This window comes from Acyrthosiphon pisum, chromosome A3 (genome assembly GCF_005508785.2).
Source record: "Acyrthosiphon pisum isolate AL4f chromosome A3, pea_aphid_22Mar2018_4r6ur, whole genome shotgun sequence".
In the NCBI taxonomy this organism is placed as follows: domain Eukaryota; kingdom Metazoa; phylum Arthropoda; class Insecta; order Hemiptera; family Aphididae; genus Acyrthosiphon; species Acyrthosiphon pisum.
Genome location: NC_042496.1, coordinates 34,147,894 through 34,158,319, shown reverse-complemented (window position 1 = coordinate 34,158,319; position 10,426 = coordinate 34,147,894).

Below are 10,426 nucleotides of genomic sequence, written 5' to 3'. Positions count from 1 at the left end.
AAAGTCAAAGTAAATAAATATTAAAGTCTAGTGTTTTGTCTCTTCGAATAAAAATGAAAATATAACCTATACCTATGGAAGCTTACGATCAAAGTGAAATTTCTGGTTACAGAAAGTTCGAATTTCAAATATAGTAATTTACTGCCACATATTACTTTACAAATTACAACAATCCTTTGTAAAATGCCAATACTAATGCATTTCAATGAAGAACTGAAATAAATTTCAACTCAAAGTTGTGAAAATGACTTATTAATGAATATTTATTTCTTTGTATTATGAGTGGTAAAAATTACAATACCTACAAGTATAAAATAACACCTAAACAAACTAAAAACAATAAAAAAAAATTGTATTTACTAATAATTTGTTAACGATCTATAGACATTGTTGATATGATATTTTGTCCTATTTATAAACATATTCTTTAATTTATACAGGTAAAGGTATACTGGCTGTATAAAAACAAAATTGTATTAAACATAATTTAAATAAGATAATTTTTTATTTCAGGTACAAAATATAATTCAAACGGAAATACATTGGTATATTTTGATAATAAAAGTCGAAATATCATGAAACCATTTTACCCATAATTTTTAATGCATACAATCTATACACAAATATTTTGATATTTTGTAATAATATTAGTTAATAATTTCACAGTTTAATATTTAATTATGTAAAATCTTAAATCCAAGATTATAACTTTTCGAAGAAAATTAATAAGGTACACAATATTGTATAAATATCATGGTATGATTATTAAAATATTGTGATTTATTATTTATATGTTATAACCATTGTATATTCAGGATTATTTCTAAAACGATGATTAATTTGTCTGACTATTTGTTTTTAAACATTCTAAATTTGCTCGCATACCCGCATTTATGCCTGATCTAGACTATTTTGTTCATGATAAGTAAGGAGGAAAAGAGGAGAAAAAACTTCGAGATCAATAAAAGTACGATTATTCCAGTTCGATTGTTCCCGTTTTGGTTTAGGAATCGAATCTATATATAGATATAAATAGAATAGCTAAAAGCATCGCGGGCCTTTTCACCTTGCCCCTGAGAGTAAATCCTAATCCTCTCACCCCCGGCCACACGTTTTCCTGTTCAGGAATTGAACATTTTATGTGCACTGTAAAGGGCACAATTCGACCATTGCCAGATGAAATTAAATTCTTCTATCTTGACAAAAATATATTATATCTTTTTCTCCATTGTGATGACGATGCCGTTACAAAGGAATACCCAAGTCATTTGGACTATGAAATAATAATAATACGAAGATAAACGTCTCCACCACTTGTTATAATAATATAAACATATGTTTATCCACCGTATAATTTAGTCATTATTTATTTTTACCCGTTATTTTATATAAGAAATTAATAGGTATAATTATTATAATTTATTTTGTAGGTTATATTTTAATGTTTATGTTGGACGTTTAAAAAATTCACTTAAAAGTTAGATGGAATATACATTTTTGGTTCTCTAACATTTTATTATGATTGCAGCTAATTTGTAATTTATATTCAATATTGAATTTTTGAGTATAATATTATATTGTCAATTTAATTACCTACAGAAATTAGCTGATGAACTTATCAACAATATGTGATATTTTAAGGATTTTTTTTCTGAAATATGTTATTATTCAACATCTTCTTTACCTGCGTAATAATATCTTTCAAGCAAAAATAGATGAAATATAAAATTAATTGATAGACATTATTTTAATTAATATTTAGGTGGTGTCTACCGTCTTGTATATAGAGACTATACTATAGACTAAAGGTTCCATAGAATAATATATTACAATTTTAAGTCCATTATATAGGTAATTGTATTGAATTAAACTAGAGTTTTATCGTTATATTAGGATATCAATTTCCCTACCCCTATGTATCCTATATCATTACAAAGGATTGTTATGTGTGAATAATTAATTTACTTTAACAGAACATTTTTTGTTGTTGTATAGAATGAAAGTTATGACATTATTCATTGCGCTTGAGATAAATCAAATGAATGTGTATCATACTCAACATCAGGAAAAACCAAATAATTTTCTTCCGACATTGTATAATCAAAATATAAGCAATTGTTCCTACCTATACCCAAAATTACAAATGTTTGTTTAAAATCTATATATACTAAACACACAATTATTAACTTAAATATTTTATTACCAAAGTGATTGATATTTAAAAAAAAACCCTACGTTAAAATATTTAAAAAAAAAAAAAACCTATAGGTACTAAAAGTTTTTATAATTATTTTTAAAACAAATCGTTAAAACTTTATATATGCATAAATAACACCATATTTATTTATGTTATTTTAACGTACATACAACAAAATTCGATTTGCTCATCTTAATTTATAGTAGCTTTAATTATCATTGTTTAACAGAAGTTAAAAAAAAAAATAAACATAAATTAAGAAAGCACCAATAAAACACCAATTATTTTGAACATTTTATTAATGCTTATACTGTCATTGTTTTATATTATAACAGTACAGGTCGAATCCCAATAAACGAGAATAGGTAATACATATAAGAAGTGAACAATATATCTTAAAGCTAATAATTAAAAATGTAAGTACAAGTTAATAACTCAAAAAGAAAAACGGAGATTCTCATTACAAGTATTATTTTAGATACCGATTCTTCAGCAAAATATTGAATTGTGGGTGTGTGCGATTAAGATGGCTGTGAAATGAGCCATACTAGGTAAATGTAATTTAGTAGAAAAAAAACCTCAAATTATTACAGGGTGCCATTTGCTCACCCTACCAATAAATCTTAATACTACTCGAGAAAGTTTTTTATTTAGTGTTTTGCATTGTAAAGGTAAACACCATCATAATGTTTACAGCACTAATTGGGTACTGCCATTATCGAAAATGATAGTAAACATTTTGTGTATTGTTTCCTTATGTTGTCAAATATCGATATTATATTTACAATTTACAAAAGAAATATTCGATTATGAAAATGCTTTGGTTTTTATGTATAATCATGTAGCCTATCAATCTAGGAATATATTAATTTAGAAATAATTATTTGTTCATTTTATGGTAATAAAGTTATAAATTATTAATGAAGTAAGTGTGTAGGGGAACACGGGGTAAAACCGATACTGGGGCAAAACCGATATTGCTTATTTCGCATTATTCTATGGATGAAAATTATAAGTTTTAAATTTATTTAATTCCTTATCATGAAACATGATGTCATCACTGTTAACATCAACTGCAACGTTTTTGTTTGAATTGTTATTCGATTACGAACATTTTAATGTTAATTATTATTATAATTTCATATTTTGAATATAAGATTTAACAATGATAGAACTATACTACAATTACAAATTACAATACTCGTCTAGTATGAATCTACAACTTGTAAAGACTGTTTTACAATCACTAACTTATTTTATCTAATAATATTGTGTAAGTTATCAACAATTTCGTAAAAATTATACTTCGGGGCAAAACCGATGAGTTTTTATAATGCTTGATAATTGCTATTTATTTATTATAGGTTATGATTAGATACACCAACCTAATAATCAATTATTTTATTTTATTAAGAACAACTTGTGTTGTTAAAATTTGTTTTTATTTAATATTAATTAAGTTATAAATGTCTTATAATACCTACATAGGTAATTTATGAAACCATTACTACTATAGTTAAAATACTTAAATACAATGGTTATTTGTATTTGGTTTAGTAAGTTCCTTTGAAAAAAAGGTTAATATTATATTTTTCTCCATCATTATTTTAGTATCTGTTATACCATGCATCGGTATTGCCCCATTACAAATCGATTTTGCCCCAGTATCGGGGCAAAACCGATAAAATGTTAAAAAATAGTTAATGGCTTGTTAAAAAATAAATATGAATGATATTCCACTGTATTGTAATTCAATATTGTAAACAAGAAGTTACTTAATACAACTGTACACACAGATCACGTTTATTTTAAGATCCTGAATTAGATCTTGATAAAAACTCACTAACACCCATACATATTTTGTAACTCATTATATTACAAGAACATAACTAGATAACTAATTTAATTTGAAAAATAATAAATATTTTTTACTACATCTTATATTTATTTTTGTATTACAGCTATATGATTTGTATGCAAAGTTTTTTAATAGCATAATAATGTTGTACAAATGGAGTAAACTAAAAGTTTTCTCAAAGTATTTAGATAAAATACACATGTATTGTGTTCGATATAAACTTTTAAGATTTTCTACATTCTGACAACTTAATATTATTTCTTAAAAAAAAAATTATTTCAATTTCTGATTTTTATGTTAAGTAATGCATAATATAAAATCATTAGTTCTGAATGTTTATATAAAGAATACATTATTTATATTAATAAATATTTAACAGTAAATTAAAATTAATTATTTGTTGAAAATTTCAAGTATCTGCTTTGTTTGTGAATTAATAAGAATATACTAAGTTATTCGTTTGACCAAAAATCTTAAATTTTAGTCAAATTTTAAACCTCAGTTACTCATAAAAAATATTAGTGAAATTACGTTCAAACTTATGAGAAATCTTTAATTAAACATTTAAATGTTATATAAGAATATTAAAAATTGTATGCATTTTAACTTCAAAATAATTTGCAAATGTTTGCGATTTAGATAAAATTTGTCAAAATTCTAACTTAAATATTTAAAAAAATATTTTTACTGTAATTTCAATAATATTTTAATTGGTTTATGAACAACTTATAAGGGATCTTGTATTGAATTTTCAAGATTTTCAAGTTTTATCAACATTTATAAAAAAAGGTCTCATGTTTATATATACCTAGTCTACCTCAAGAAGAGACAAAATATTTTGAAAAGGCTAAATATATGGAAAATCCCAATATAAACATTTGTTGAAAATGTCAAGTATCTTCGGCTTCTGAAATACATAAAAAAAGAACAAAATCGTTTTTGTCTAAAACTGGTTTTGCATAATAATTCCCATTTTTCCTTAGTGTGTTTTTTATTTTAAAAAGTACTAGGAATTTTTACTTTTAATCACCTAAAGTATGAACTATATTCAATCAGCTACCAGAAATTACCTTCAAATTTGAAAATTTATGTGTATTTTTACCGCCCCGAAAGGTTAGAGACAGACAAAAAAATCATATATTATTGTAAAACAAATACATTTATCGCTCCACTCAAAAAAAAAAAAAATAATCTTGTTCACAGTATAAAAATCATTCATGGTCAAATTTTTATGGTTTACATATGTATTATAGAATTTATAATCATTAAGTACTTCATTTAAACACTAAATACAAATATTTTATTAAACGAAAATTTAAAATTGTAATTTATAGCTAGAATAATATATTATATTATATAATACTTACTATAATTATTAGTTTAATAATAGTTTTACCTACTAGATATTCGATACTTAATATATAATTTATGATTAAAAACGTTTAATTTAATCGTGAGTCAAATCTATTGATCTTTTTTATTTAAAGTTATCTTTTAGCTTAAAGGCACTTAACAGTGTATACAGAAATAATTTAATGTCAGATAAAATAAATAAAATTGTTCGATAAGAACTTAAGAGCACAATGGTTATAAAAACAAATAGTTACACTGTAATAATAGCTATAGAGATAATACAAGAATATCATTGTTGTAAAAGAATATAAGAATTATACAGTAAGAAATTAGATGATAGTTAATTATATTGGATGGTGTATCCTAAACTACATTGTCATTCAATAGTACTAGTGTCAGGATTTTTATGGTAATATGCTCTTAAGAAATCCTTTAAATAAATGTATAATTATTAGTTACCATAGGTACCTCAAATTTAAAATGGATTTATTATATTAAATCAAAATTGAAAAAAATTAGTATATTTTTCCGTCTAGGTACTCGAAATGTACGAATTATTTCAAAGTTATAATCTGATGAAACTATATATTTTTTTTTATTATTATATTACTTATTATTACTAATATTTATTATTATTTATTACTATCTATTATTATCCCTTGAAATATTCTCAAATATTTTCCAATGAACTTTGTCATTGGAATGAATGGTCTTAATTTTTCATGTCAATCAAACTACATACATTCAATGAATTTATCCAAAAACAAAAATTTAAATTCCAGCCATCACATGTATTTAAGTTATGTGTTTTTTTATTATATATAATTAATTACCATCGTAAATCCTTTTATTTAGCTAAAGCCAAACCGTATTATTAAATAGTGTTGTGTTGAACCTATTATTATTTTTTTTCTAAAATTGTACTTACAAAAAAATTTGAAATACACGTCGTGATACAGTGTTTCTGCGGATGTATTTTCATTACTCACTTCACTCATCTTGACTCAAGTTGGTGCCATAGTGGTGTGCTGTTACATTTTATTTAAAAGCAACACGTAATAAAAAATTTAAAAAAAAAACTATTCTGAGTTGAGCTTGGTAAAAACTGTGCCAGTTAACATTTCTTCATAATCGCAATTTCTTGCATTTCTTCAAAATTGTTTAATAGTCAATAGTTTTTCCTTGCACTTACACAGCTACAGGAAAAAATTACTTGTACAAAGAACCATCCAAATTCGATTATCCATCTTAAAAAGTAATAATATAAAACTTTGCAGGTACTTCTGAAACCCAATAAAGTTATTGGGTTTTACACAAAAAAAAAAGTATAAAGAAAAGAAAACATTGTAAAACAAAAACATTCCTAGTCGGGAGGTATCTAAAATTAAATAATATAAGTGAATATCTTATATGAACAAATATATTCGCAAGAATCAATTTTAATGATGAAAAAAAAGGTAATATTATTATATTACAACGACTAAATACAAACACTGTGAGACGCGAGACATGCCTATTGACTATAGTGACTACTGTAGACCTGTGGGCTGTGGCCTTATTGAGCGAGGTCAATCAGCCATTAATGATTATAATTCGGAATAGGTAATAAATGATATTATAACGAAATCTAGTCGTGAAAAATTAAGAATACGATATTATTACGGTCATAATAATAATAATAATATTATATTAATGACCGGTTTTAAATAGTCATCGTCGATTTCCCAAAAGTTGAATCAGCATTTCCCCGTTATTGGCACCAATACCGCGTCGGTCGTTAATTATTATTATGACGTCTGATGACACATACAATCGCCAACACCAACAAACAGACGTACGAACTACGGTTATTATTATGCGCGCGTGTCATCGTTGTTGATTATTTGAAATGCAACAATGCGCATCGCCGTCGAACAAAAGTAATAGTTCGAACGAAGGTGTACGAGTGGAATGAGGGCGGAATTAAAAAAAATATACGAACGCTGGCGTGCACAAAAGCCGTCAGTATATATATATATATATTTGTATATTATGTATATAGCTTCAGAAATACAAAAAATATATCATTATAGTGTGAACGGTTTCGGGTCCGGTGTGTCAGTCGTTCAGTGGTTTGGTTGCGGTTAAGAGGAGTGGATTGGGGAAGGGGGTTTTTCATTCGCACGGTATACCACCACCCTCGCCGTTTCAGCGATCCTATAACAACTGTATTGTAAATATATCTGGCAGGACCCGGAAATAATAATATAAAGACAGGTCGTTGTATTATTATTATTATTAATTAGTGAAGCATACACGGGAATTAAACATTTATATCCACGGAACGAATTTACATATTTCGTCTGTTTGACTAAGAATTTTTTTTTAATGTGTGTAAATACATGACAAAACAGCAAAATGCAATGAGTTTTTCCAGTTCACTTGAACAAATACATTTTAATTTTAATTTTTTTTTTTTTTTAAAGTTAACTCAGAAACAACGATAACGATGTAAAATTATGATAATTATTAGTTTTTCACTGTGTGTTTTTGTTTATTTGCATAGTCCACAACCAAAACCGTTGGCATATGATAAATTGGCGTCTCATCTTTCACAGCTTTCAATATTGTCACATTATTAAAACTCTCTCACAATTGGTCGATTCAACTATTTATACAAGGCAAACGTGCATTTTTTACTAGGGAGACTATATGCAGGTTCATATTATAGTCCCGTGACATGACAAATTTATTAAATTTTATTTGTGTTTATTATTTTAGAAGATAATGAACCCTATTGAATATGTTCATGCGGTGGCCCATAGTTATAAAGCCAATTAAAATATTAAAATAACCGCATACAAGATATCCTATGAGTTATTTTTTTAGCAATTAAAAAGAAATACAATATATAGTTAAGCATTTTTTTTTATTGGCATACCTATATAAAGTACAAATTAATAAAAATTAATTTATTAAATGTTTTAAATTAACTAAAAAACTGAAACAAATACAGGAAAGCAATTGTTCCTTCCTTTTCATCTTGTTCAACTTTTTAACCACACTCGACACTTTTTTTATCGCTAATTACGTCAACGGTATATGCCTATTGCCTATATATTCATTTACGCATATATTTCACGCTACTTCCTCTGTGTCTCTTTTTGAAAATTCTTCATTCATTACCACTTTGAAGTAATTTTCCCATCTATTTTTCACATCCTTATAATTCGAAAAACATTATTATCACTCCCTCCGTCAGATATTCTAAAAATCTGGAAATTTTTCTTGGATCTTAGCTAATTTAAACACTACTTTTCCTCCTTCTCTTGTTCTCAGCGTTTCAAACAGGTCATCGTACTTCTTAAATTTGACTACTCTAATTGAATTTTCATTCCTTTTTTTTTTAGTAATTTGAGCTCTAATCTTAATTAGCTCCATCCTTCAATCTTTCTGCAATTTTTTTTTAAATTAAGCCATCTTTATTATTTCTTGTACTCTATCATCTCACTATCACGTGTTCGTTTCCTGCAATATACTAGTTACTACCTTTACTCTCATCAACATTATAAATGTATTCACTTTTGATAAATTTTATTTACATTTTCCCCCATGTCCCATACATGCTTCTTCTTTCAGTCTCCTAACAATTGATTTGTCATTTTTACCCGTAAGCTTCCACTACTTGCTCTGTGTCCAACTGCATTACCTAGAAGAAATCTTACCTGAATATAGAATATTATATTTCTTAAAAATTTCCTTTGCGTTCTCTTTCTTCCGTTTAGTTTCCTGCATACAACAAATTATCACAATTATTCTCTTCAACTCCCCCATACTATAGAGTTAACTCTCTAATCTGGTATTGTTCCTAAATTACATGTAAATACTTCTCTTGATTTGTGACTCTAACCCACAATTTGGTGAGGATTCAAACTCGGCAAGTACCTATGTGCTTTCCCTAGAACACTGCAGTTGACATCATGGTCGTTGGGTAGATCAGTAAACATAACTGGTGCAACAGCTATCACACTCACTGTCCCAGTAGTACACATCACACTATTTCTCCGACCATCAACGACGCCATCTCTGTTATTACCTTTTACATGATGTCCCCAAGACAATCAAGATGGGAAAACGAAAACCACCAATACATTGTTTTGTAACTCACATAATTGCTGAAATATTTTACATCGTATGTCAACTTGACGCAACCTCATTATAGTTGTCTCTTACGACTATCGAGGGTAAAGTTAGACCAACTCTGATACCGACTTACAGATACAAGATGATGAATGGATTAAAAAATAGAAATATTCATCAATATATTTTATCAAATAACATTAAAATTATTTTAAAACTACGCAATAGCAATATTACAGATCACATAAGAATACAAGCCAAACAGATATTTTTTACCAAGATTTTATTATAATTTTTAGATTTTGAGTGAACAATGAATGTATTGATTTTGCAAAGACTTTGTTCATTATTTTGTATCTTCCATTACCCTTAGGTACACCACAAATAGTGCAAATTTAATTGATAAAGATTTGTTTCTAGTAGCCAATTGTATCTAATTGGTAAAAGAAGAAAATTCCGATTGCTTTTCTAACTAATTGGAAAAATATACATAAAAATATTTAAAATAAATCGAAGATTGTATTCATATAAGTGGATGAAATGTGCCGTAAATTATAATATTTGTTGATTATTTAGATTTGAGATACTTATTTCAGTAATTTTTGAACCAACATAATAATAATATACTTATTCAAATATTATACAAAATTAAAAAAAAAAATAACATCAGGTTAATGGGCTCGATGATTTGGTAGATGAACGCCAAAATTGTAATTTCGGAGAGTTGTTTTTAATATTTAAACATTCATTTTTATTTGAAATCACATTTACAGTTAATCATCTGTATCAGAATATCTGCCCATCTTCCTAATCGGATAGCATATTGTCAGTACTACAAACTTATGATAACATCTGGGAATAATGTTAATAAACATTTAAACCTATTCATAAACATTTTC